Source organism: Mesocricetus auratus, unplaced genomic scaffold (genome assembly GCF_017639785.1).
Source record: "Mesocricetus auratus isolate SY011 unplaced genomic scaffold, BCM_Maur_2.0 Super-Scaffold_100008, whole genome shotgun sequence".
In the NCBI taxonomy this organism is placed as follows: Eukaryota; Metazoa; Chordata; class Mammalia; order Rodentia; family Cricetidae; genus Mesocricetus; species Mesocricetus auratus.
In genome coordinates, this window is record NW_024429192.1 from 3,785,737 (window position 1) to 3,813,338 (window position 27,602).

A 27,602-nucleotide genomic window follows, 5' to 3' on the forward strand; every position below is an offset into this window, starting at 1 on the left:
GGGGCTGAGATAGCAGAACCCAAGCAGCTAACTGTGGCAGGGCCCAAGCAACTGTCAGAAAGACTACACGTTACAGTAATGGATTAATAATTAAGACAGAGCTAGCCAGTTTACAGCTAATATAGCGTCTGTGTGCTTATTTGGGGCTCAAGGGCCATGGGACCATCTGGGACAAAGAACCTCCCATTACAGGGGGCACCTTGACCAGGACCATTAATTTTGAATTCTTCTTGCCCTCTATTGAAAGCTAAACCTCATATCAAGAACTCAGTGACAGACTGGGGGGCACATATCAGCTACTTTTCTGTTGCTGTTGCAAAACATCATGATTAAGATAACTGACTTATAGAAAGAAGGCAGGGTTCATGGTTCCAGAGGGAGGAGTCCTCCGTGGTCTTGGCAGCATGTGGCTGGCCTGGCAACACAAGCAGGAAGCTCACACCTCCTTCAGTCACAAGCATGGAGCAGAGACAGCAAACTGGAAATGGGGCAAAGGTATATACTCTCAAAGCCTTCCCTGGGTGACAGTGACACACTTCCTCCAGGAAGGCCACACCTCCTAAGCCTCCCCCAGACAGTGCCACCAACTCCGGACCAAGTATTCAAAGGCCTGAGCCTACAGGGACATTTTTCATTAAAATCCCCCACATGGGGAGTGAGGCCACTTTGTTGCTCTTTCTAGTATGGCCACATTGTAAAAACCTTTCTCTGTTTGTTACTGTTGCTTGTGTGTTTAACTGATTCACTGGTGATGGGCGGGCTTGTGAGGGCTCAGGGCGGGCTTGTGAGGGCTCAGGGCCAGGGTCTGACCTGGACCTCTGCAAACACGAGGAGACGGAGTCCTGGGCTGCTGCGGATATCTGTGATTTTGTTGCAATCAGTTCTCTGCTGACTGGGGGTGACCTGAGCCTGACTTGATGCTTGAGGACCCACACACTTTCCCGGGGGAAGGGTGAGATTGCCCCCCTTATGTGTTCCAGGCACCGTTGATACCCACACATCGGTCCATCCTTTGTTCAGTTTGCTCCGGAATGAGCCCAGCACACACCTGTGCACACCGTGAAACTCTCACCTGCCATGTGTGAGTGTGAGCCCAGCACACCTGTGTGCACACCGTGAAACACTCACCTGCTGTGGGTTGAGGGCTTGGTTCCAGATGATTGTGCTGTTTGGGAAAGTTCTGGAAACTTTAGGAGGTAGAGAACCCTGATGGAGGAGGCAGGTCTCGAGGGGCATCTTGCTCCTTCTTGTCCTGTTCTCTGCTTCCTGTTTGCTCGGATGGCAACATTCCCCTCCTGCCATGCTCTGTGGACCAGAGAATCAGAGGTCAAAGCCATTTTTTCTCCTCCTTAAGTTGTTTGAGGCAGGTGGTCTGTCACTGTGTTGGGGACAGTACCTAACATACTCTCACACCTGGTCCGGTGTTACGTCATAGCGATGAGGACATGCTGTCACACCTGGTCAGATGTGTCTGTCCTTGAGAGAGAAGGCGGGACTTCAAAGATGATGGTGCATACGTGTGCAGGCATGCACGCTCGTGTGTGCACAAGTGTGAGAACACGCTTGTGTGTACACAAGTGTGAGAATCAGAAGCGCCGACTTGAGGATTTCCAAGTAGGCCAGGCTGGCCAGGGAGCTCCCGGGACTGTCCTGTCTCTGTCCCTTCAGCATTAAGATTGGAAGCTTGTGACAGCACAGGGGCAGCTCTATGCAGGTGCTGGGTGGGGGCGGACTCGGGGCCTCGTTCTTCAGCTGTAAGTATCCTACTGAGTTTCCTCAGATCCCCCAAATGATTTTCAAATGAAAAATAAAATCTGAAAGACAAAGTCTATGCTAAGAACTTGGAGGAACCTTCAGTTTGAACAAGCAGCCTGTCCCTCAGCCCCGACATGTATCCACTGTTCAGACTGCGCCCTGCTCAGTAACACGGAATGGGGGGCTGGAGAGACGGCTCCATGGTTAAGAACGCTTGGTGCTCTTGCAGAAGTCTGTAGACTGAGTCCCAGAACCCATGGAGCAGCTCACAACCGTCCATAACTCCAACTCCAGAGGATCTAGAGCCTCCCTCTTCTGATCTCCTCAGGAACCAGGGACATTCGTACACTTAAATAAAATAAATGAACTCTTTTCTTTAAAATTTTTAAAAAATGTAGTTATTTGTTTGTTTGTTGTTGTTTGTTTGTGGTTTTTTGAGTCAAGCTTTCTCTGTGTAGCCCAGGATGTCCTGGAACTCACTTTGCACACCAGGCAGGCTTTGAACTTAAAGTGATCCACCTGCTTCTGCTGGGTTTAAAGGTGTGCACCATCACCGCCAGGCCGACCGTGGTGTCTTATCAAGCGTTAGGAAGGTAATGAATAGAGGAAGCCTTCAAATACGGTTGTCCCAACCCTCTTCTCCTGTCTGCTCAAGCCTGACTGTTTTTGTATTAGATGAGAGTCCCACCCGTCTCGTGCCCACACTTAGTATCTTCTCCTTAAGAAGATTTGTTTCATGTTCAGTCCCAGATGCTGTCTGGTCTTAGTTGGTAGCCTGGGGTACCCAGTTAGTTCTATACCTTCAGCGCTGTCAAGCTTGAGTTGGTCTCCCGGGACTAGGAAATGGCTACAGACTGGGAAGTTTGTGTCAAGAGAAGTCTAGCTTCCCAGGAGTCCCGTGGGGGCCAGGAAGCCCACAGTGACCATCTCAGCAGGACGCATTAGGCTCGCTTTCAAGAATCTGAGGAACAACCTGCCCCTCCCAGCCTCTACCCCAGCCAGGCTCTTGTCCTTGCTTCTGTGCCGCAATGATCTTCTTCCGCATCTCTGCGTCCTCACCCCTTCTGACAGCCTCAGCAGCTGGTGGCTGTAGAGAAAGGGCACCCTAAACCTAGGACCATTTCACCCCAGGTTGTATTTACTAAATATCCAAACAGGCTCGTTTTCTGATGTTCTGGGAGGATGTGTCTTTGGGGTATACCAGTTAGCTAACAATGAGACAACTGTGGAATTACATTTATTTATTTTTATTATTCTGTATGTTGGGGGTAGTGCATGGTGCTGGTGTAGATGTCAGAGGACAACCTTAGGGGATTAGTTCTCTTCTCCATGTGCAACCTGGGATTGAACTCAGGTTGTCAGCCTCGGTGGCCAGTGACTTTGCACTTTGAGCTATTTTTGCCAGCCCATAAAGCCACACAAACACATACACACACCCCACACATCCTCACACATACACACACACACACATGCACACACACACATAAGCACAGATCTGATCTGTATATGTGTGTGCCTACAGAGTTTACGTGCACCACATGACTGCAGGAGTTGAGACCAGCAGAGGTCTTGGGGCAGGTGCCCTGGACCTGTAGTTACAGACAATTATGAGCACCACGTGCGTGCTGGGAATCAACCCAGGTTGGCTGTAAAACAGGAAGCATTTTTTTCCGAGATAGGGTTTCTCTGTGGCTTTGGAGGCTGTCCTGGAACCGGCTCTTGTAGACCAGGCTGGTCCTGAACTCACAGAGATCCTCCTGCCTCTGCCTCCCGAGTGCTGGGATTAAAGGCATGCGCCATCACCGCCCGGCTAGCAGGAAGCGTTCTTCACTGCTGTCTCTCCAGACTCCAGGGCAAATAAATGCCCACTGATGAGAAAGTGAACTGTGAGAAATGAATGGAAACTCTTGCATCCTTCCTATGCAGTTTCCAAAGTGTGTTGCTAGGAAAGCGCAGGGAACATTTTTCTTCGCCTGAGTCCCAATTGTTCAAGCCCCCTACCGTTTGATTTCCCACTCTCTCTGACTCATTAGAAGACAAGCTGGAGACACCATGCCCCCTCGCTGGCCCACAAATTCTTCACCCAGCCATCTCCTAAGAAAAGGAATGTTCTCCTACATGACCTCAGAATGATTACTAAAATTAGGAAATTTATTGTCAAAAAGTACTATTATCCAATCCAAAGTTTATATTCAAATGCCATCAATTTACCAAACTATGTCCTCTATAACTTCTGCCCCGCCCCAGGCTCCAGTACAGGATGGTGCTTTTCCTTCGGCTGTCGTGTCTCATCAGTCTCTAATCGGGAACGGTTCCTTAGCCCTTGTGTCAGAATTAGTTCCAGGTGATGTGGAATGGATGCGCTCAGGGCCTGTGTTCTCATAGCATCTACAAGTGGTGCAGGCTTGCATTCACTCTGCCGCCGCTGTTCAATATGGTGAGAGCATGCCCCACCCCACAGGCTCACATTTTGAACATACTACCTAGGAGGTGTGGCCTGCACAAGGAGGGAGGCCCTGGGGGCGGTGGTCCTTGGGGTTTGTGGTGGTTTGGATGACAGTGTCCCCTCTAGGCTTAGGCACTTGAACATGGTGGTGCTGTTTCGGGAGGTTACGGAACCGTCAGGGTGATCCAGCCTGGTTGGAAGAGCGGGCTTGGAGTGTTCATAGCCTCGGCTCACGCCCAGTTCACGCTCCACTCTCTCCGTGTGGATAAAGAAGGGAGGTCTCGGCTTCTTGTTGTCACAGAGAGTTTGACGGTCTGAGTTTGATCCCAGGGACCTGTAAAGAAAGGGAAATGACACACTATGGGGCTCCTCTGCCCTACACACGTGAGCTGCAGCACACACCGTCACATCACACATATGCTCACACAAACAACGAGGCACGGCTTCTCCGTGTAGTCCTGGCTATCCTCTCTGTAGACCAGGCTGGCCTCAAACTCACCGAAATCCCCCTGCCTCTGCCTCCCAAGTGCTGGGATTAAAGGTGTGCGCCGCCACTGCCCAACAAGAACTTATTTTTTAAAAGAGTTAATCTTGAGCATATCAGAGAGCATGATGGGAGACTGTGAGTCCATGGTCTTCCTGTCTCCGCCTCCCTAGCTCCCCACCTCAGCATCCGGAGCTTTCTGTGGAGGCAGGGGTTGATCCTAGGTCCTTGAGCTTGCACAGCAGCCCTTCCCACCTGTTAACCCAGGCGTCTCCCCCGCCTGAGGAAAAGACACCGCATGTCCAGTGTTCTGGGACTAAACGAGGAAACAGTTGTTGACCACGTGGTTCTACACAGTGTTCCCTTCCCCTGCTCACAGCACCTGATCTCTCAGTCATGGTCTCTGAAAATGGGAGATTGGGAAAAAAATGACTTGTTCTTATTTTACTGTGTGTGCATTTGTGTTTATACACATGTGTCTAAGTGCCCTCAGAGGCCAGACGAGGACGGTGGGCCTCCTAGAGCTGGGGTTCCGGACGGTTGCCAGCCTTGTGTGTTACAAGAGCAGCAAGCACTCTTAACCTCCAAAACTCTCTGGACCCTGGAAAAGGAAGACTTTTTGGAGACCAAACCATTAAGAGAAAGAAAAAAAAGAGAGAGAAAAGAAAACACCCAAAACACCTTATTTTGAAAGACTCCTACAAGTGGTGGGAAGGAATGGGCCTTTAAATAAAAGATAATACGGATTTAAAGGACAAACACAACCCAAGTCACCAAGGCTGACGGCACCTGCTCCTCGTGGAGCCAGCGGTGGCTGTCACACCCAGATGCCTGACGACAAGCCCTCGGAGGTCAGTGCTGCGAGAAGGGGAGATGAAGGTTGTGCCTGGGAGAGTGTAGCGGGGTCGCTTAGAAGATGTGCAGGGTGTCCTTATCCGGGTGAGCATCACAGCTGTAGTGATCAACCCCCTTCCCTCCCCTCCCCATCCATCCTACTCCCTCTTCCTCCCCCTCCCGCCCCTCCCCCTCCCTTTCCCCTCCCCCCTTCATCTCCTCACCCCCTTTGCTGTGCTAGGCTTGATGTTGGAATCCAGAGTCGTGGGCATGCTGGACAAGCATTCTACCGTGGGGCTACACCCAGGCTACTTTTTTTCTCTCTAACTAGGGTGTGCATGACTACCACAAGTAAAACTGAGTCTGTTTCTCGAGTCCCACCTAGTGGTGGAGTTCCTCGCCCTCAGGCACAATGACCCCCTGTTTTGTTTTGTGGTGCTCTGGTGCGTTGTTCACTCATTAATGTGTTTTGCTGTTGCCGTTTTCACATTTGATGAGCTGTATTTATTGTAGCGTGAGAGCTGTCAGTTACTCCGATGGCATGGCAGTTACACACTTGGCGGTTACACACTCTTGTGCTTGGTTAACGGCATTCCTCCTAACAAGCCACACCTTGGTGCTAACTTTTGTCTTGTGTGAAGCATTTGCACACACAGGCCTGAAGGATGTATGCTGCTGGTCTAGCGTTCATTCGGCAAGCCCTGGGTTCCAGGTACACATCTGTAATCCCAGGGAGGGGAGAGAGAAGGGTCAGAAGTTCAAGGTCATCCTTGGCTATGTACTGAGGTCTGACGCTAGCCTGGGCTGCATGGACTCTGTGTCCAAAAATAAATGATAGATATTACCGGTTCATGTACAAGGAATTAGGAAGGACCAAGAATCGTCGTCTTCACATTTCCCCCTAGCGTCTGTGTCTAAAGCTGTCTTTGTTCTTGAGCTTGTCCATGCCTCATGGCCGGGTGCTGACGGGGGATAGCTGGCTGCCTCTTCTGCAGTGCTAGGCTGAGATATTGAAGATGGCTCTTCCACGGATGACAAGAGCTCATGCACGGTTCTGTTAGAAGCTGAGCCACCTTTGGGGGGGGCGCTGTGGCATCCAGACAACATTGCCCATTCTGCTTCTAACAGCCAGGATTTGGGATGGGGCAGGAGTGAGGCAGCCCCACAGAGTAGCAGGGCCGGGTGGGGATGGCAACCCAGGCTCAGAAAGTGGAGACAGGGCATCCGCAGAGCAAGATGGCTAGCAAGGCTCGCTGCATCAGTGAGCTCTGGGTTTGACTGAGACACCCTGCCTCAGTGAAGAGGGTAGAGTAGCAGTCTCGATCTCATTCACCCAACCTTGCACCTCCACAAGCGTGACCTCCTCCAACACGCGCCCATACACTTGCAGACATGCGTATGCACATACACGCCACACAAACATGAAGAAAAGAAAATGCTAGAACAGATATCTCAATAAAACTGTCTTTGGAGTGTGGCCCTTTCCAGGAACACTGATGTCTGACCAGAGGAAATCTAAAGGAAGCAGCAGCCCCGAGCTGTAGAATTTGAGGAATTAATTGTTCTGGAGTCACTGCTGAAGACACCCTGCCCTTCTGAAGTCACCCTGAGTGGCCACCTGTCTCCTTGTTGTGAGGTGATCAGCCATGCTCCACCAGAGGTCCTGTAAATCAGGTTCAAATAGTCAGAGACTGGCAGCCCAGAACAGCCAGACTAGCCTTCTCTTTCTAATTTGATTATCCTTTAAAATGTATTCCTCTGCTTTCTGTGTTGTGTTTGGGGGAGACTCCTGTGACATGGTACACTTGTGGAGGACTTCTGGAAGTCGGTTCTCTCTGTCTACCATGTGGGTCCCAGGCATGGAACTCAGGTCCTCAGACTTGGTGGCTAGTGCCTCTACCAACTGAGCCATCTCCTGAGCCCTAGGCTCATCTAAAATATTTTCTCACAGTTATGGGAAGCATGGCGGACAGCAAACCAATTTAGTTCAGGCTTCTCGACAACGGTGGATTCTGACTGTCCTTGCAAAGGTTGGCTTTCCGTCACTCTGTGGCAATATTCCATGTAACGTGCATTCTTCCCGCCAGCCGCCTGGGTCCCGCAGCTGTCTCAGCCCCCAGATAACACACGCAACACTATATTAATTATGAAGCTGCTGGCCGTTTGCTTAGTTTCTTATTGACTATCTCTGACTTAATTATTAACCGATAACTGCTAATCTGAGTATTTCCACGTGGTTTTCTCTTGCCAGAGAAAGGGTCCGGAGCCCTTACTCCTCTGGCGTCCTATATCGTGACTGACTGTGCCTCTGTTTCCCAGAATCCTTCTCGACTCCTAGTCCCACCTATCTTGCTTCCCTATTGGCCAATAGTGCTTTATTTAATAAACCAATAGCATAGCATATACACAGAAGCACTTTCCCCATCAATACTCCAGCCAGAAGCCCTCAGGGAAGAGTTTATGTGGTGTTAACTCCCAGGTCAGTCCGTCATTAAGGGGAGTCAGAGCAGGATCTGAAGTGGAAACCACGGGAGAGCGTGGCTCACCAGCTAACTCTCTGACTCACACTCAGCTGCCTTCTCCCACCTGCTTAGGAATGGTGTCACCCACAGCGGAGGGGGATCTCCCACAGCCCTCAATCACGACAGCCTCTCACAGAGATGGCCACAGGCCAATCCGATTGAGGCAATTGTTCACCCGAGGTTTCCCCCTTTCAGGAGACTCTAGGTTGTGTCACGTTGACAATAAAAACTAACTGGAACACTCTGCTCCTTGTCAGTGTGATGTGCCAACACACCACTGTTAAACCATAACTGTTTTTTTGTTTGTCTTCAAGATCTCACGTTAAAAATCACAACATAAAACACATATTGATGGGGGAAGTCCTATGTATATGTCAATAAAGCACTGTTGGGCCAATAGGGAACCAAGATAGGTGGGACTAGGAGTCGAGGAGAACTCTGGGAAAGAGAAAACGCAGAGTCAAGATGTAACACCGTGGGGTAGGAGCCCGGAACTATTCTCTGGTAAGAGAAATACTTAGATTAACAATCATGGGATAAATACTTAAGTCAGAGCTAGCCAGTAAGAAACAAGCAAGGCCAACAGCTTCATAATTAATATAGCCTTCTGTGTGTTTATTTGGGACTGATGCGGCTCTAGAACCAGGCTGGCGGGAAGACTTCCCCTTGACAACATATGATTTCAAAAGTCCCCTAGTCTTTGAGAAAACGCCAATGGGTTGAAAGTTCAGCGTCTCTTTAACAGGTCAAAGTCTCTTAACTGTGGCCATCTGTAAAATGAAACAACTTACATCTCTCTTATTCCAAAAGGAGGGAAGAACCGAGGCGTTAAAAACAATCAGATCAAAATCAAAACCCAGCAGTGAAAAATCTCAACCCCAGAGCTCAGAGCCTGGTGTCTTCTGGGCTCCGTGGCTTTGTCATCGGCAGTACCCACCGGGACAGTGCTTCATGGCTGTCAAGCCATCAAGGTGGGGGGTCCCCATGCCCACAGGGGACCTCCAGGCCTTGCATGGAGGACAGTTTTCCTTTCATGGCTTCCTCAGTAGGGCTACACCAACTCCTCCTGAGGTGCTATCTTCGTGAACTGCCCAGAGAGTTCCCCCTGGGGAGCCAGGAGGGGTGCTCACTACTGAAGGAGACAGAGAATGCCTCACCTGCCAATCCTGGCTGCATTGTCACCAGGACTGTATCGGTTAGCTTTTTTCTGACTGGTATATGTGATAACAAACAGCCCCTAAAATTTCTTATCCAATTTCAGGCTTAGTTCTGTGTATACTTGGTTTACTCTTCTTACCTGGGATTCAAGCTGGAGATTTAAGACCTGGTGTCTATCAGGGCAAGCTGGTTTCATGGCAGAAACGGAAGGGAAAGTAAATGGGCTCCGCCTGAGAATTTTTACGGCTTTTACCCAGCAGCACCAAATATCACTCCTGTTCTCAGTTGACTAAGAAAACAATGCGGCCAAGTTCAGCATCAACAGGCCAAGGGAACAGAGTCTACACAGGGAGGGGCAGCTAATAGTCTCATCACTCTTGTGGACTCACTGTCCACTCTCAGACTTGCTGCCCTTCAGGATGTCTCCCCACTGGGACTCAAACGGGCCCTGAAGACAGGGATGCGGTCGTTCTCTCTCAGGTCCTCTCTCCTGCAGACCCTCAGGAGGATGCTTCTCTCCACGGGGAAGACAAACAAAACTGGGCATGGATGGGGGAAGAGACGTCAACTCTCCAGCTCTGAAAGGTCCAAACCGTAAGCTCCAGCTTGGGTCCCGGTTCTGGTCTGCAGCCTAAGGAATGCCAAGGTGACAGAGCTCCTCCCAGCGCTGTCAAGTGGGGCTTGGGGCTGGCATGCTCCGTGCTTTCCCGCCTGCAGCTGGGGCCGGGTCTCTCCTCCGCTGCAGATGCTGCTTGCTTTCTCCGGGATGCCCCTGAAGACTGCAGACAGACTGCTTAGGACTCTCCCCGACACCTTGTTGCTGGCCTGGTGTGCATGCGTGTTCCAAGTCGCCACCGTACGGATTCTTTCCCTCCCGAGGGCCTCTCCTGTCTGTGCCGATGGCCACAGGGGCCTTTGCCACGGTGACGCTGTACGGCTTCTTGAGGAATAGTGAAGAGCAGGAAAATGAGGTCCATCCCATTCTTGCATTTGCCTCTTGGTGTTTGGCCGTTCAGGTTTGTTCGTGTTTAACGGACTGGAGAGCGGGCCTAAGGGAGCACACACCGTCTTGTTGTGGAGGGCCGGGTTCAGTTCCCAGCATCCATATCAAACTGCTCACAACCGTCTGTCACTCCCGCCCAAGGGACTTCTCTGGCCTGTCTGTGCCTTCGCTCACGTGTGAACAGCCACAGAGACACGCGGGCACACAGCTTGGAGAACAATAAAGATGCCACAGAGGCCGAGTGTAGTGGCGCACGCCTGTGATTCAGCACTCAGTGGAAACTTTTGCTGAGTCACTGTCTTCTTTGGTCTGTTGGCCGCTTTGGAAGTTTTAGGGCAAACATAGCTCTGTGGGAAATGAACAGGCGCCGTTAGGTAAATTGCCTGGAATATTGTTCCTTGCTCCCCACTCTGTCCCCAGCTGCATGGCCTGGGCGGGTGACTGGTGGTTCTCACCAGTAGCCACTATTAGTGGCAGTGACACATTAATTGAACCTCACTACTTCCAGGTGTGTGGCACACTCCAGGGTCACCGTGCAGGGGGCTCATGTGTATTCAATTACTGCCGAACTATGAAGGAATGCAACATGTCCTGTTCAAGTGTCAATTACCAGCCCTTACCGGGCTGGCCGCAAACTAAGCCTATTGGCCTCTCTCCCAGGAGCTGCTATGGTATGCAGCCGAGGAGGCGTGTGAATCTCACCGTGGACCCAACGTGTGTTCCAGGCTTGGAGGAAACAGAACCAGACGGGAGGGGCAGGGGTTGGTAGATCCACGCTGTAAGTTCAAGCAGCTGAATCCGTTTATTTCCTGACGGCCGGATAAAGGGACAAAGGATTGGAGTCAGGGAGCCACAGAACGTTGAAGTAATCCCTGAAGGACCCAACCATCTGCCAGGGGCCAGGTGAAATGTGCAACGTTGTATACACTGGAGTTATTACGTGGGCTAATTTGCGACCTTAGCGTTTAAACGCTCAATCTTAGCATTTTTATGTAAAGCGAAGAAAGGCGTAATTGCTTGCAAGTTTTGGCCCCAAACACGCCACAGTTGAGATAATTTGACGATTGAAATATGAAATTCTGCATGAACAATTGAGAAGCAAAGGCTTTCTGTCCCTTCTGGTTCCTTCAGGCCAGCATGCGTCTGTGACCCAGGAGGCTGTCCCAGGAGACTTTCTTTTGGACAGATCTCTCTTTCCTTCCTCCGTTTTCTTAAGGACATTTTTCTTCCAAGCCAGCATGGCTATTATAATTAGTATTTATTACACCGTCTTCCTTCCTCACAGTCCTAGTGAAGAAGCACCTTTCACCCCGTTAGTGCTGCCCTGTATGGAATAAATATTATCCTCCTTCTCCACAGCCACAAAAAAGAGCTAGCATTTCCATTCAAGGTCACCTGACAAATTACTCCAAATGGGAAACCACAGATGTCAGAACTCCTCCGTAGCTCAGGCAGACAGTTGTGTTTTTGCTCTCCGTTCTTCTGTTTCGGGGTGCCGGCAGACCTCCGGTTGACCTCCGTGTTCATCCATCAGTCAACAAATGCAGGCTAAATACCCACTTTGAAATGAGTCCGTTGTAGAACAGAGCTCCTTGGTTGGAAGAGCAAATCAAATTCACCCTCAAAACCATGCAGTGTGTGTCCTGACGAGGGACAGTGGCCATGGATGGTGCCGTTTCATCCAGGGGTTCTTTTTCCTTATGAATTCCTCCTTCTTTGTGTGTTTCTTTTCTTGATTCTTACTCTTTATTGGGGGACAGGATGGCTTGCTCGTTTGTTTGTTTCTTTTGAGACAGGGTTTCTCTGTGTAGCCCCGGCTGTCCTTGAACGTGCTCTGTAGACCAGGCTGGCCACAAACTCACCAAGATCTGCTTATCTTTTCAAAAGAATATTAATTTGTTGTTCTTGTGTTTTGTGTGTGTGTGTGTGTGTGTGTGTGTGTGTGTATGTTTTACACGCCTGTGAATCACTTGCATGCCTGCATGCCCAAGGAATCCAGAAGAGGGCATCAGCCTCCATGGAGCTGGAGTTACAGATTGCTGTGCTGAGGGTCAAGCTGGGGTCCTCTGGAAAAGCAGCTACGGCTTCTAACTTCTAACCTTTGAATCTTCTCCCCAGCCCCCCCCCCCCGCCCTGTCTCTAAACTCTTGCCTCTGAAACTTACACATTGGCTGCCCGTGATTGCAAAGCATCAGAAACTGCTGGATTTTAACTGTGTCAGACTTACAAAATTGGGAATTTCATGCTGTTCAACTTAACTCAAGTCTGCCATGGAGACCTGTACCTTTTGTGTGGTTGTTGTTAAACTGTACAGTGCACGGAAAAGAATTGCCAGGGCTGCAGAGGCGGCTCAGTGAGTGTAAAAAAGGTTTGCCTCATTTAAGCAGAAGACCCGAGTTGATTCTCAGAAGCCACGGGTACAGAGATGGCGGGCTTTAGGACCCACTGGTCCCCCACTGAGGCAGGCCGGCAGCTGAGGGTCAGAAACCCCTGGGGACTGAGGTGTGCTAGGTGTGTCCCATACACTAGAGGCAGTTTGCACTCGGACCTGGCCCCTTAAGTTCCGTTTGAGCCCTCAGTGGAAGGGACTGGCCCCCTGGGCCTTAAAGGAGGAGACAGAAGGTGAAAATGAGCAAGTCTAGGTGGTGTGGATGGAAAATCCCACCGGCCCTACCGGCCTCGCTAGAGCTGGGCCATGGAGGTAGTGAGGTTTCCTTTCACAACGCTGAGACAAAGGGCGTGGGACAAGCAGCAGCCAGGAGGGGGTTCATTGTGGCTCACGGTTGCAGGGGATGCAATCTAGCGAGGCAGGGAGAGCACGGTGGCAGGAGTAAGAGGTTAGCCGGTGGCATGGCACCCACAGTCAGGAAACAGGCAGTGACAGAGTGAGGCTGGGCTCCAAGGGCTTCCAAGCCCACCCCCGGGGGCTCCACCCTTACCAAGGCTCAACCTCATAAAGTCCTCACAACCTTCCCCAATGATAGCCACCAGCCGGGGGGCCAAGTGGCCATGCTGTGAGCCTTTCGTATCTAAGCCATAACAAGCAAGCAGTCTGCATGGGCTGCTCTGTGACCTGGGAGGTCACCTGGGATGGAGACAGGGACTGGCCAACAGCATTCTTAGGAGTAAGTACAAGCCACTGGAGGGAGGGAGGGGCTCCTTCCGTGGAGCGTGTGTGGGATGTTATCTACTTCCGGGTAACTGAGATATGGTTTGAAGGCCTCCTGTTAGGATGCTGAGCTGCCTTTGCTGGCAGGTGAGTCAACCTTGGTAGCATCCCCAGGTGCATTCCACCTTGGTTTTAGGGCAGGGACCTGGGGCTTGCAGATCAGACTAAGCTGGCTGGCTGATGACCCCAAGGGATCCAGCTGTCTTTCCCCCATGCCCACCCTCCCCCAGCGCTGGAGTTCCGGGCTGCCATGTGGTCTCTTCATGCGTGTCCATGTTTGCAAGGCACGCCTTCTCCCAGCCTACTCCATCGCGGTCCAAAGGACAGGAACTCCTGCTGGCCAGTCCTGAGCAGACATGCTGGTCGCATCTGACATCCCGTCAGTGTTCATGGGTGGAAACAGCCTTGAAAGCCGGGGGATCCACCCCCGCTCATGAACATATACTCAGAATGTCCATCCTGTGCATCTGGGGGCTCAGGCAAGGGGCAGGGACAGACCCGGGAGAGAAGCTCCATTGACCACAACGTTACCTCTCTTGGGAATCACCCAAGTCCGGACTTGGGGCTTCACTTACAACTATCTGTCCCTAGTTGTCCCCCTAGAGGCACTGTGGGCACAGTGTCTCCATTGCCGTGGCTGGCAGGAGATCCAGCCTGGAGTCATAAACCCTGTGAGAGCCCCTCCCCCTTGACAAATAACCCAGGGCATGGAGATCATTACGAAGCACATTATTAGGCCAAATTGGATTAATTAACCTCGTCTGGCCTCTCAGCTTTGGAGACAGAAAAAAGCCGGAGTCCAATTCAAATGCAGCATTTTGGAAATGTCAGCCACGACTTGGTGATAAATATTTATAAATATATATGCTGTGTATCAACAGGGTGGCCAGTGTATTTTTACATGTAAGTACACAAAGGCACTCTGTCGTTCACACACATTCAAAGTAGGAGCCTTGAAAGGGCCATTGTGGCCTGAGCTATGAATGTTTATTAAGAATAATATGCAAAGCGGGCCGCCTGAATGGACCCATTGACGGGCATCAGCTCCGCCAGGGCGGGGATGGCGGGTCCTGAGGAATGATAACCATCTACCAACAGGGCCTGGCCCTGGCTTGCGGGAGTGATGTGGTGTGTCAGCCGTCCTTGCCACTTCTGGTGTGGGTGTTTGTTCTGGGAATGTTGACTTGGGCTTGCACACGTCTCGAGACCGCGGCCCTTGGGTTCTGAGTCACGGACCCATGCCAGAGGTTTTCCCCTTGGAGAGAGCTGTAGGCAGCAATTGGAGGTGTAGATGTGCACCCCGGGCTCCTGCTTGTGCTCCTGAGTGGGTCGTTTCCTACCGGCTTCTCCCCTTGATGCTTTTTTTTTTTTTGCTTATTATTATTATTTTTTTTGGATAGACTCTTTTTCAGGATAATTCCTTCAGGGCATTCTGGGATCCTTCCTGGCTTTAGGAGACTTTCCATTCATCGATTCAATCAGCAGTGTGTGTGTGTGTGTGTGTGTGTGTGTCTTTGTGTATGTGTGTGTGTGCGCATGTGTATAGGTACACATGTGTATGTGTGTGTGTGTGTGTGTATGTGTGTGTGTGTTACAGGCACACGTGTACGCAGAGGCCAGAGTATGACCTTGTCCCTTTGGAGCTGTCCACCTTGTGTTTTGAGAGAAGATCTCTAACTTGTCTGGAGCTCACCAATTAGGCCAGCCTGGCGGGTCAATGAACCCCAGACACCTGCTGTCGCTGTCACTCAGCACTGATATCAGAGACACACACCACCTTCCTGTGGCTTTGTTTGTGTTGATGGTTTTTTTTTTTTTTTTTGCTGCCGTTGTTTAGTAGGTTCTGAGGATCGAACTCAAGTCTTTTTGCACACTTGAACCAACAAGTGCTCAACTAGAATTGGATTGAATACCCACTGTCTTCCCAACAGGTAAGGCTAGAGTAAACTAGAGACGTGGTCCCCACTTGTCCCCGAAGAGGAGCCAGGCAAGATTCGAAGCCAGCAAAGAGCACAGGCCACCATGCAGAGGCTTGTGTGATGTTCAAATTAAGCAGGGCTACCTTGGGTAGGGTGTCGGCTGGGCACAGAGTAGGGCGGGTGTCAGGATGAGAACATGGGAAGTAGTTGCAGCAAAGTTTCTGGCTTTCGAGTTGACTGGAGGAAAGGTCTAACCTCTACTGCCTCTGCACAGCCCCAGCTAGACCTTCGGGAAGACGCAGCTCTGACTGCCTCAGGGATAAGGTGAGTGAGGCAAGAGAAGGAGCAGTCGGATGAGAGAGGACGCCCGCCTTGGTTTTGGAGAACGCCAAACGGTTCTCCAAATGTGGGCCCCGTGCAGTCTGGGCTTATTGATGCTAGCACTAAAAATGCTCAGGCTATTAGAGACATTTACAAGGCAGGGATTCAAAGCCACCATTGCTGATTGATTTGCTTAGGAAGGTAGAAACATAGTCCATGGATTTGTGGGAACTCTCTCCAAATCCAGTTTGAGGTTAACAGTGCTCCCTGACATTGCCTCTTTTTTAATGCCCATTCCACGGAGGCCACCAAGACGTTGGTTTCCCTTCAGAACCTCCTTGCCTAGCTTACCACTCAGCATGGTTGCAAGATCAAATTTTAAAAATCAACTTTACTTATTATTCCAAGAATAGTTGACATCAGGATCAATACAGCTGGACAGACACCATTAACATCTTAATGAGATGCTGGGTAATATTCTGACGCCTCGTCGATGAGTCACGGCCCCTTTGATTAAAGATGCACGTTAGAGGCAACTGTAAACACATTCAAGGAAGGCCAAGAGCCGAGAGCTGTCACCCATCAATCCCAGGAAGAGGAGTGAGGCTTCATGAATAAAGAAACTCACAAGGTGTCTGTCCCTGGGCTGTAACCTTTTAAAATGCCATTGGTCTCCACTAAGTGACAAGCACACATCCACCCATCAGCTGTCAGGTGTGTGAATTGGGGGCAGGGAGGGTGCGCCACGGATAGAGGGGAGAAGAAATGCCTACTCAGCTCTTTGGAGAGTTAGACACGGGTACCAGGACGGGAAGGGTAACACTCGGGAGGGAGGAACAAAGTCAGAGATGGGGGAAGGTACCGAGAAGGAAGGACTGGGACAGCGGGATGACATCCTCAGCCAAGTGCTGAGTGCCAGGACACACACACACACACACACACACACACACACACACACTCACACACACACACACTCACACACACACATAGACACACGCACACACACAGACACACACACATAGACACACACACACTCACACACACACACATAGACACACACACTCACACACACACATAGACACACACACACTCACACACACAGACACACACACACTCACACACACACATAGACACACACACACTCACACACACACACACATAGACACACACACACTCACACACACACATAGACACACACACTCACACACACACACATAGACACACACACACACAGACACACACACACACACACACACACACACACAAAAACCATCAGTAACTGTGGCTGCCTCTTTCTTCATCCAACTTCCGTCAACCCTAAAACATCCAGATGTGCTCCAAAGGCAGCTTCGACTGCGTAGAATAAGAGCCCCTTCTCTGGGAGGTCTTTGAAGGCAGTGTCCTTCTGGGTTGGTGCTGTGGAGGAGCCAGGACAAGAGCCAGGACAGACACAGACCCCATGCTTTTTGCCCTTGGACTAGATGTTGGCTTGGAGGACAGGGAGACTGGGGGAGACGGTAGGACATAATCTTTATCCGTCATCCTTCCAGGTCTCGGGCAATGAGCCACATGGCTCATGAGTCAGGACATCGGAGATGGTGGGCTTCAGGAACTTGAATCTGGGTCAGAGAGAAGTGGTTGATGGGTGGGGGTGGACCGGCATCCAAACGGAAGTCTGTGCCCCAAAAGGGAAAAAAAGATTGGCAGTGGTGGCTACACAGCTCCAATATCAGCACTTGGGAGGCTGAGGCAGGAGGATCATGAGTTCCAGGCTAGCCCGGGCTAGAGAAAGACTTTGTCTTTCAAAAAGAGAGGAAAGGAAGGAGGGAGGGAGGAAGAAGGGGAAATTAGGATGGTTTAGGGAAGGACGTAGCTCAATTGTCTAAGCACTGTGTTCCCCCAGTGTGGACCCTGCGGATGTTAACGCGTCTGAGGGCAGAAGAGACCAGCGTCTTCGTTCCCTCTGCCCCGTCTTCTTCATCACAGACAGCAGGCCTTGACGTGTAAGTGCTCCAGCTCAACCCTGAACATCTGTCTACTGGCTGGGACACGCGGTGAAGGCCAACACTCCAGCATCACCGAGCTCAGTGTTCACAAACTGTGAGTATAGTGTGGTTTCCTCGCAGAGCTGTGATGCCAGCCTGAAGAGATGGGATGTGTGTTAAGCCCTCGCCGTAAATGCCCACAATCGCCACACACGCATTCACGTGTGCATACCCCGACACGCAGGCACGTATACGCCGGTGACACTGGGCTGCTCTTTGGTGTCAGTGGACCAGGGCAAGCCCCGTATGGGGACAGATGGGTGGCAGCTGTCATGTTCTCTATCTATACAGACGCTCCTCAATTTAGGACGCCAGATTTGTAGTTTCCTAACTTCGTGATGGCGTGGGTTGCTACTTATCTGCAACTCATCTTGGGTGGATGCTGTCTGAGACACTGGAGTCAGCGAGCATGGGACTCCCTGTTGGCCATAGAGCTACGAGGTCGGGTAACCGGTGTACTGTGTGTGCTGCTAATATGGGGTGCTCATAAGTGAGGGGGTACGGTGGACATCTTGACTGGCAGTATTTTCAGCTTATAATTAATTGATTGGCATGTAAACCCACCGTGAGTGGAGGAGTTACTGCCTGCATTACTTTTCTCTTTGTAAAATCTATTTATTTATATTATCTATCTGAGTCAGTGTCTCCAATATCCCAGGGTAGCCTTCAACACTTTTTGAACTTCTGGTCCACCTGCCTCCACTCTTTGAGCGCTGGGATTACAGTCTTCTGTCCCCACGCTCCGCTAATGAATGGGGCGCTGGGGCTCGAACCCAGGGCTTCGCACTCGCTAAGTGTGCTCTACTACCAGCTGCGCTCTGCGTCCTCAGCCCCAGCACTGCCTTTCTCAGAGCTGGAGAACAGCGGGGCTGACAGACAACCCACTTCAGTGACGCGTCCCCTCCTGTCCGAAGCGACAGCTCATCAATGGGTTTCTCCGGTGCTTTGAACTTAGACAATATTTGCTGAATGTCCGCCGCGCGCTCTTTGTGCATCTGGCACCACGGAGGGCGAAGCCGACGTAGAATAGCTCTTCACCCAAACGTCCACAGAAGCTGGAGGTCCTCAGCCGTGAAAACGCCAGCAGTTCCTGAAAGACGGAGACAACCCCCAGATTGCAAACAGGACCCAGAAAAACAGGGCACAGGGGCAGCTGCCCCCAGAGCCAGGGTTTGAGTGCTTCCTACAGCGGATAAAACTGTAGGGCATAAGAACAGGGGTGCTGGAGCTAAGACCCTGTGCATGGTGCTAAGAGCCCCCCCAAAAGCAGCACCATCTGTGAATGGGGAAAAGGTCCTCGGGAGAAGCTGGGACTTCAAGCATAAGCCAGGGGTGTTTGTAAATTATAAACCATCAACTGCGTGGCACATTTTATTTTTCGAGGCACTGGGGGTTGCACTCAGGGCCTCCCACATCCTAAGTGAGCTGATGAGTAAAGTCTTAAGTCTGACAGTTTCCACCAGCCTGGGCTTGGGTTGGTGTGGCCACTTCACAGAGGGCAACGCAGACCTGGCCCAAAGGGACGTTTCTGCAGCCTAGGCCACAAAGGATGCCCCCGGAGAACAGACCCCAGATTCAAGGGGATCTCATGACAACGATGCGCATGGATAGAGACACGGCCTCAGGAGGGCCCATCAGTGGACAGCTACAGTGGGACAGAGAAGGCACTGGGCCCGGTGGTGGGTCCTGGAGGATGTCTGGAGTTACAGTCCTGCACAGTCCGCTCAGCAGCTGGCTGTGACCTCTGATTCTAAGGGTAGGGGTGGCAGGAGAAGGTCTCTTCGAAGTAGCAGAGACAAAGGGTGACAATAATCTGGCCAATGGCTGTCAAGGCCCATAAAGAGGGCTCTGCTTCATCTTGGCTCAAGGTCAGAGAGTTCGAAACTGTCCCTAGTAAGTCACAAAACCTAAAGGTCTAAGGCTTGGCTACTGCAGGATGTCTTACCTAAATAACAACAGACTTGGGCTGAGGTGTGGTTACTCTTGACCCTCTGGGTCAGCTAACAAGAAATTGAGTCTGAGGTGTGGTTACCAAATGCTTGGGGAGTTAAGGAAGAAAGTCTGTTTATTCCTGTGTACATGATACCATGTTCCCTCTTTTGGTTGGGATATTTATGAACATTGAAGAATAAACTTGGGGCATCCATGTTCACTGGATTGCCCTCCTGACTCTATCCCGTGCCTCTGTCTTTTCCTTACACGTTTTTATCTGCCTTTTCTCAGTCCACACTCCCTCTCTCGGGTACGAACCGGGCTGGATCTGACCGAAGCCCCACCAAGACAGGCACAGATGGCTCCAACAAATGGCTGATTCCCACGAGTCACAACTGACAGCTACTGTCTCTGTCCAGTTTTCGTTGCATAGCATCTAACATGCCATGTCATTCTTCAGACTGAAGAAGTCGTCCATGCCATTTGTCCCCATCACAGATGTGGCCTGGAGGGGTGGACTGGGGCTTTCCCCGAATAGCTGCTATGATTGGCATGTTCTGTATGGCCAGGGAAGTCAGCAGGCACCAGATCCCAGCTGGGTGAGGTATCAACATGACAACTGCTCTCCTGCCTGTGCATGGATTCCTGTATCTGCACACGTGTGCACAGGCTCCTGTATCTGCACACGTGTGCACGGGCTCCTGTATCTGCACACGTGTGCACAGGCTCCTATATCTGCACACGTGTGCATGGGCTCATGTATCTGCACTCGTGTGCACGGGCTCCTGTATCTACACACATGTGCACGGGCTCCTGTATCTGCACACGTGTGCACAGGCTCCTGTATCTGCACATATGTGCATGGCTCTTGTATCTGCATGCGTGTGCATGGACTCCTGTATCTGCACATGTGTACACGGGCTCCTGTATCTGCACGCGTGTGCATGGCTCCTGTATCTGCACATATGTTCACGGCTCCTGTATCTGCATGCGTGTGCATGGGCTCCTGTATCTGCATGTGTGTGCATGGGCTCCTGTATCTGCACTCGTGTGCACGGGCTCTTGTATCTACACGCATGTGCACAGGTTCCTGTATTTGCACATGTGTGCACAGGTTTTTGTATCTGCATATACACCTATACACCACATATCTTAGTGTTTCCATTGCTGTACAGTATGACCACAGTGACTCTTTTTTTTTTTTTTTGGTTTTTGGAGACAGGGTTTCCCTGTGGCTTTGGAGGCTGTCCTGGAACTCGCTCAGTAGACCAGGCTGGTCTCGAACTCACAGTCATCCTCCTGCCTCTGCCTCTCGAGTGCTGGGATTAAAGGCGTGCGCCACCAACGCCTGGCCGACCACAGTGACTCTTACAAAGGAAAACATTTTACTTGGGGCTCACAGTTTCAGAGGTTTAGTCCAGTATCATGGTGTAACATGGCGTGCAGGCAGACCTGGTGCTGGAGAAGGAGCTGAGAGTCCTACATCTGGATCCGCAGGCAGCAGAAGCAACTGAGTGTAGTTTGAGAAAAGGAGACCTCAAAGCCCGCCCCCACAGTGACACACCTCCTCCAACAAAGTCACGCTTACTCCACCAAAGTCACACCTCCTAATAGTGCCACTCCACGCCTGTGTGCATGTGCATGCTTGCACACACACACAAATGCATATAAATTGAAGATAACCTTTAACCTTTATAACACGGGTATTTATGGGGTGGAGTATTGATATTTTGGTATGTGTATATAATGGGAATTGGTAACAGGATAGTCAAATGACGACAGTGAACATCTCTCTCTTTTGTTGTTTTGTTTTTGTTTTTCAAGATAGGGTTTCTCTGGGTAGCTATGGCTGTCATGAAACTCACTCTGTAGACCAGGCTGGTCTTGAACTCACAGAGATCTGCCTGCCTCTGCTTTCCCAGTGCTGGAATTAAAGGTGTGAGCCACGACTGCCCAGCAAGGTTTCATACTTCTTAGCCGGGTGGTGCTGGCGCACGCCTTTAATTCCAGCACTCGGGAGGCAGAGGCAGGTGGATCTCTGTGAGTTCCAGGCCAGCCTGGTCTACAGAGCGAGTTCCAGGACAGCCTTCAAAACAATACAGAGAAACCCTGTCTCAAAAAACTAAAAAAAAAAAAAAAAGATTAAAGCTAGCGTGGTGTTCCACAATGTCAAGGTAACATGCTTTCTTTATCCACTCATTCAAGGGTATGTGGGTTGGTTTTATATTTTAGATATTAGAAGTAATGCTACCATAAACCTGGGGTGCAAGATGTATTTTCAGCATACTGAGTCATTTCCTTTGGAAATGCATCCCGTAGAAAGTAGGACTGTTAACTCATATTGTTTGTGAATTTTTTGTTTATTTTGCTTTGTTTTTCACAACAGGGTTTCTTTGTATAGCTCTGGCTCTCTTGGAACTTGCTCTGTAGACCAGGTTGTCCCTGAACTCAGAGATTGCCTGCCTCTGCCTCCCAAGTGCTGGGATTAAAGGCGTGCCACTATGCCTGGATTTTGTAGTTGAATTTTTAAGAGCAATTCTCATATTGCTTCCATAATGTCTGTGGTAAATACATTACCATAGAGAGTATGTAAGAATCCTTCTTTTTCTACCTCCTCACTGGTACTTGTCAGTTCTTTTCTTTGATGCCAATTATTCCTTGCTTTCTCTGTTTCCCTCCAAAACTTCAGCCTCCATTCTCCATGCCTCTCTCAACACGGTCCTCCAAGTAGTCATAGAGCACTTCATTAAGCTCTGTTCGCTTCATAGCTTTTCCAGCCCAAAGTTGTAAGCACCTTCATAATCCTTCAAAAAAGAAACACAGTCAGCATACCCCACTCCTGGTACTAATTCCTGTCCTAGCTGGGTTTCTGTTGCTGTTATAAAAGACTGACAGAAACCAATTTTGGGGGAGGAAAGGGTTACAAATCTGGCTTATAAGACTAAAGACCTCCATTGAGGGAAGCCAAGGCAGGGACTGAAGCAGAGACCATGGGGGAATGCTGCCTACTGATCTGTTCTCCTTGGCTCACATCACCCAGAACCACCTGCTCAGGGACGGCACTGGTCTCGGTAGACTGGGCCTTCTTACACGAATCATCATCAGTCAAGTAAATCCCCTCCAGACTTGTCTACAGGCCAGTCTCATGGGGACAGCTCCTCAACTGACTCGTCCCTCATCACAGATGTCTATCTTGTGTCAAGCTGACAAAACACAAGAACAAGACAACAACAAAAGCAACCTAACCATCACAGTGTCCTGTAAATGGAGTTCTTGATTGGTCTAGGTAATAAAACCCGGAGTTAGGTAGAGAGGAAAATGCTGAGAGATCAGAGAGATCAGAGAGAAGGAGCAAACCACCGCCACACCTCACCTCCTTAGCGTCTCAGCAGATGAGAGGGCGAGTTCCTGCCTCTCCCTGACTATATCCTGTTTCCACCCAGCCATCTCAGTTCCTGTCTGTCTGTGCAGACCTCCAGACCTCTAGGGTTAGCTAGTGGCGAGCTCCATTCTCTGACCCTCCGACAGGCTTTATTTGTACAAGTGAGACGCCACCATGGTGTTCTTGTTTGATCTTCTTTCTGCGTTGTATTCATTTCATCTTTCTCTTACCTCACTGCTCTGACTGGAACTCCCACGTCAGTGCTGGATATCAGTGACAAAAGCAGGCACTTATCCTGGATCAGGTTTTTCTTACTTAGTACGGCGTTGGCTGTGCGGCATGGCTGTATAAGGTGTTCACTGTGTGCTGAGGTATATTCTTTCTGTTCCTAATTCTGGGAGAGTTTGAGTTATCATGAAGGATGTATATTTTATCAAATGGCAAGAAAAACCTTCTTACTAAGGCCCATTGGTGTGTGATCCTACGGACACGAATTTGCAGTTTGGGCCCCCTATACCAGATGTGACTTCTAATCCTTAAAACTTATTATCAAAAATGTAGAAGTATGTGTGTCTTATCACACAGCTTCCAAGCAATAAAAAGATCCAAGGCCTGGATACTTTCAGTTTGCAAGGTGTGTGTGTGTGTGCACGCCTGTGTGTTGAAGTTAACATAAGGCAAATCAATCATTTTAAGGTAGACAGTGACATTTGGTAGCATCACCGTGTTGGGTAGTCAGTCCTGTCTACTTCAGTTAGAGAGTACTTGCACCATCCACAGGAACGAAGAACTCTTCAAATAGTTTATTCCTACACCTTCTGCCCTGCTCTCCAACCCCAGGCAGCCACCAAGGTGCCCTATGTCTCTATGGATGTGTCTTGTGGGTGTTTCATAGAAATGAAGTCAGCATCACAATATATCACGCACATTACATACATGTCTACATCCACATTGTCCCAAGTATCAGAATTCTGCTGTTTGGGGCCTTTGTAGTATTCTGTCATATGGACATGTTGTATTGGGTGTTTGCTTTTCTTTAAAAATTTTTCTATTTTAGTTGGCTTGTGTAAGTGTTTTCCCTGCGTGCCTGTCTGTGCTCCACCGGCATGTGTGGTGCCCACAGAGACTAGAAGAGGGCCTCTGATGCCCTGGAACTGTTGTGACAGATGGCTGTGAGCTTCCGTGTGGGTTCTGGGACCCGAACCTGGGTCCTCTGGGAGAGCATCAAGCGCTGTTAACACTGAGTCATCTCTCGAGGCCCCGTGTGGAGTCTTGACCCTCTCGACCCAAGCAAAAGCGGAAAAGTAAAGCTGGAGGCAGAGATTCTGAAGCCCTAAGATCACCAGTGAGCACCCCTGGGGTGCGCTCCCACAGCAACTTATTTAGGGAGTTCTACTGTGCTAGAATTCCTCACTCAGTCTCCTGGGGCAGAAGAACCATCGCTTAAGCTCTTTTTAAGTCTGTTACTAATTTGATTTCACTTTGACAATGACATTTTTTGAAGCTTGCTCAAAATTTCCTTCCTCGATCTCAGTCTCCTCCTGGCTCCCTCCAGGGTCACCACCCTCTTCCCCGCTCTGGTCCCCAGCTCTCTCCCAGGGGTCACCACCCTCCCACTGGTAGGAAGTGTTTCCTGTGCTGAGTAAACGCTATCAGATGACATGGTGCGTGCGTGCGTGGACCCCCTTCCTCTGCCCATGTGAAAGACGAACCCATCCACCCCCTCAGGGTTAACGAGACAGTCATCCAGGCCGTCTCGTGTTTTCTTCTGACGGGGAAAGGTGAATGTGCGCTTGTGGTAAAGACAGACTCGTGGATGGATGGGTTTGCACAGGGAGGTGTCTGTTCAACCCTGGAAAGCCATGCACATTGGCTCCCCCAAGAGGACAGTTAGGTGCTTTCCCCTCCTTAGTGGAGTTCTGGGGAGAGTGGCTTGCTCTTGAGTGTTTCTGGATGTGCCAGGAGCTGTTTGCACACACTGTCTGGTTCACACTCACATACAAAAATTTAAATCTTCAGCCGGGTGGTGGTGACGCACGCCTTTAATCCCAGCACTCGGGAGGCAGAGGCAGGTGGATCTCTGTGAGTTCCAGGCCATCCTGGTCTACAGAGTGAGTTCTAGGACAGCCAGGGCTACACAGAGACACCCTGACTTGAAAAACAAAAAACAAAAAAATTTAAATCTTCATGAAATCTAGGCTTTGTCCCCAGCACTCTTAGACTGTTAGGAAAAAAAAAAAAACAAAAAAGGAAATACAATTTGCACCCACCTTCATCATTCACCTCGTGCCAGGGGCCAGACCCTGGCGCGGCTTCCTGTTTGGTTTTATTGATGTTTTTCTGGTTTTGCAGGCCCGGCCTTTGCTGTCATATCCATGCATGCACGGGGATGGTGAGGTGCGACTGATACCTCACACTGGCTGCCCTCTCAGAAGTAGAGAAGGGATGTACCGAGGCACCCCAGATTGGCCAGGCTCCGCATCTGCAGTCCTCAGGAGCCCAGGCCAACCTCTGCATCCCCAGTGGGACCCAACCTAACAATGTCACCGCGTGAAGCAGAGGCATCCCTGCCGCATGGCCCATTCTTTGTCATTGGTAGACAACTCATAGCCATAAGCTGAAAATGGATGCTTATCTGTGATTCCAGGCCTTGGACTCAGAACCTGAGTTACAAAAGGGGGGGGGGATGTGGTGGTATCTTACTCGTACAAATAAAGCCTGTCTGAAGGTCAGAGAATGGAGCTTGCCATACACTCCTCCACTGGGGTACATCCCAGTCCTCCTAGTTTAAACTTTGGTTTTGAGATATAATCGTGTTAGGTCATTTCCAGGGTGATTCTAGACCCCACGTTGTCAATAAAGATTAGCCATCACACACTGAGACCCAGATGCCAGGGGATGGACAGAGGTGTCTGGCCCAGGCAAGGCAGACACTTTGGATGCCTCGGAGTGGCAGGAATAGCTCTGCCCAGCGTCAGCTGCGCATGGCCTGACTATGCCAGACAGAGGTGGCCAGAGCTCCTAGGCCAGGCATCTTGGGGACAGGGTTCATACAACGACTACAGACTGAGACCTCCGGAAGCAGGCCAGCTGCAGAGCAGGGACTGGCCTGGGGTTCAGTGAAGGCCACTTATCCATAGCTTCTCCAGAAAGGGGACCATACCATTACAGGAGTTAAGCCCAGCCCAGAAGCCTATACCACAGGTGCCAACAAGTGTCAGGCTTGTTGGTTTGGGGAAGGTAGGTCCTTCCTGGTTTCCAGCCACAGTTCCGTCATTTTCGTTATCTAGTAAGAATAGCATCTCCGGATGATCTGATGTCCCCCAGAGAGGCCAACACACACACACACACACAAACACACACACACACATACACACAAAGGAAGGAAGGAAGGAAGGAAGGAAAGAAAGAAAGAAAGAAAGAAAGAAAGAAAGAAAGAAAGAAAGAAAGAAAGATGTTCTCAACTGGAGATGGGTTTTGCCTCTCCATCTCAGGGCTAGCTGTCAATGTCCAAAGACTGTCAACGGTCACGGCCAGGGACGGCGTTGCTGGACAGCTGAACACCCTGCTGTGCACAGGGTGCGCCCATGCTCTGACTGCAGTGAAGACCATCCCCTCAAAACGCGAATAGTGCCAGGGTTGGGAGTCTGCTCCAGACAGACAGACAGACAGACAGACAGACAGACAGACTTCCTTCTGCACAGGCGCTAGGACAACACGTGGGCACATCTGTGCTCTCAGCAGCTCAGCTGCCGGCCGGACCACACAGGCTTCGGGGAAGCAGGTGGCAACGTCTGGTGCCCAGCATCCCGCGGCCCAGCACACCGTGCAGACAATGGGGCAAGAAAGAGCCAGACAGTGATTCTGCACGACGCCTCTGGCTGACGGACTGCGGTTGGGGGTGGGGGTGAACCCCATCCTGGGAAGCCCTGCTTTACATTGCAGGAAGGGTTTTAGTGACTTGGCTGCTCAGGTTACCCTAGGGATATCACTTTCCTGGTCACCCACCTCCGATTTCCTGTTTTGCTTATCTCAGAGTGACTTAAAAAAAAATGAGTTTGCACTGCCCCATATGGCTGGGCTCCAAGTTGATTAGGTATGGACCTCGGCTGTAATGGATTAGAATGTGGGGTTTATTTGCTTTGTAATATTTTAAGAAAGCAACAAGAGAAGCTGCAGTGGGAGATACTGTATATTTACAGTCCGACTCCACTTTCATTACCGGAAAAGACAACTTATTTAGGAATGTGGGTTTCGGCTCTTGGTCACTTTTTGATTTGTGTTTCATGCCAGGGCTTTCCTGAGTTACAAATCCCCCATGATTGGTGGGACTTAAGAGACACGCTTGCACATTTGTTTTCCTATTAGTGTCTTTCCTTTTTTGATTCTCTTTCTCTCTCTCCCTCGGAATTTTTTTTCCTCCCTCCCTTTGTTGGCAGGCTCTCCTGCAAGTGTGTGGATCTCCCCTGCACTGTTAGGAAGGATTATTCAGATGAGGTCTGTGAAAGCAGAGGGCTGGCACCCCAGTTGTCAGACACCAGCGATGCCATCTGGAAATGCTAATTTCAGCTCGCATTTCGGTAAATATCTCCTGTCCTCACCATTTCCAACTGCTATGCATGGCCACGTCCC

General features: G+C 50.3%; 2 long non-coding RNA genes across 2 annotated transcripts; one reads left to right on the forward strand and one right to left on the reverse strand.

Moving 5' to 3' along the window:
- Window positions 1–3,888: 3,888 nt before the first annotated feature.
- On the reverse strand, window positions 3,889–9,540 carry LOC110341593. Its single transcript, XR_002383561.2, has 2 exons — window positions 9,339–9,540; window positions 3,889–4,535 (listed from the first exon to the last, which is right to left on the reverse strand). It is a non-coding gene; the product is annotated as an uncharacterized LOC110341593 (long non-coding RNA).
- A 5,329-nt stretch (window positions 9,541–14,869) lies between these two features.
- LOC121141870 lies at window positions 14,870–19,830 on the forward strand. Its single transcript, XR_005878798.1, has 2 exons — window positions 14,870–15,302; window positions 17,515–19,830. It is a non-coding gene; the product is annotated as an uncharacterized LOC121141870 (long non-coding RNA).
- The last annotated feature ends 7,772 nt before the right edge of the window (window positions 19,831–27,602 follow it).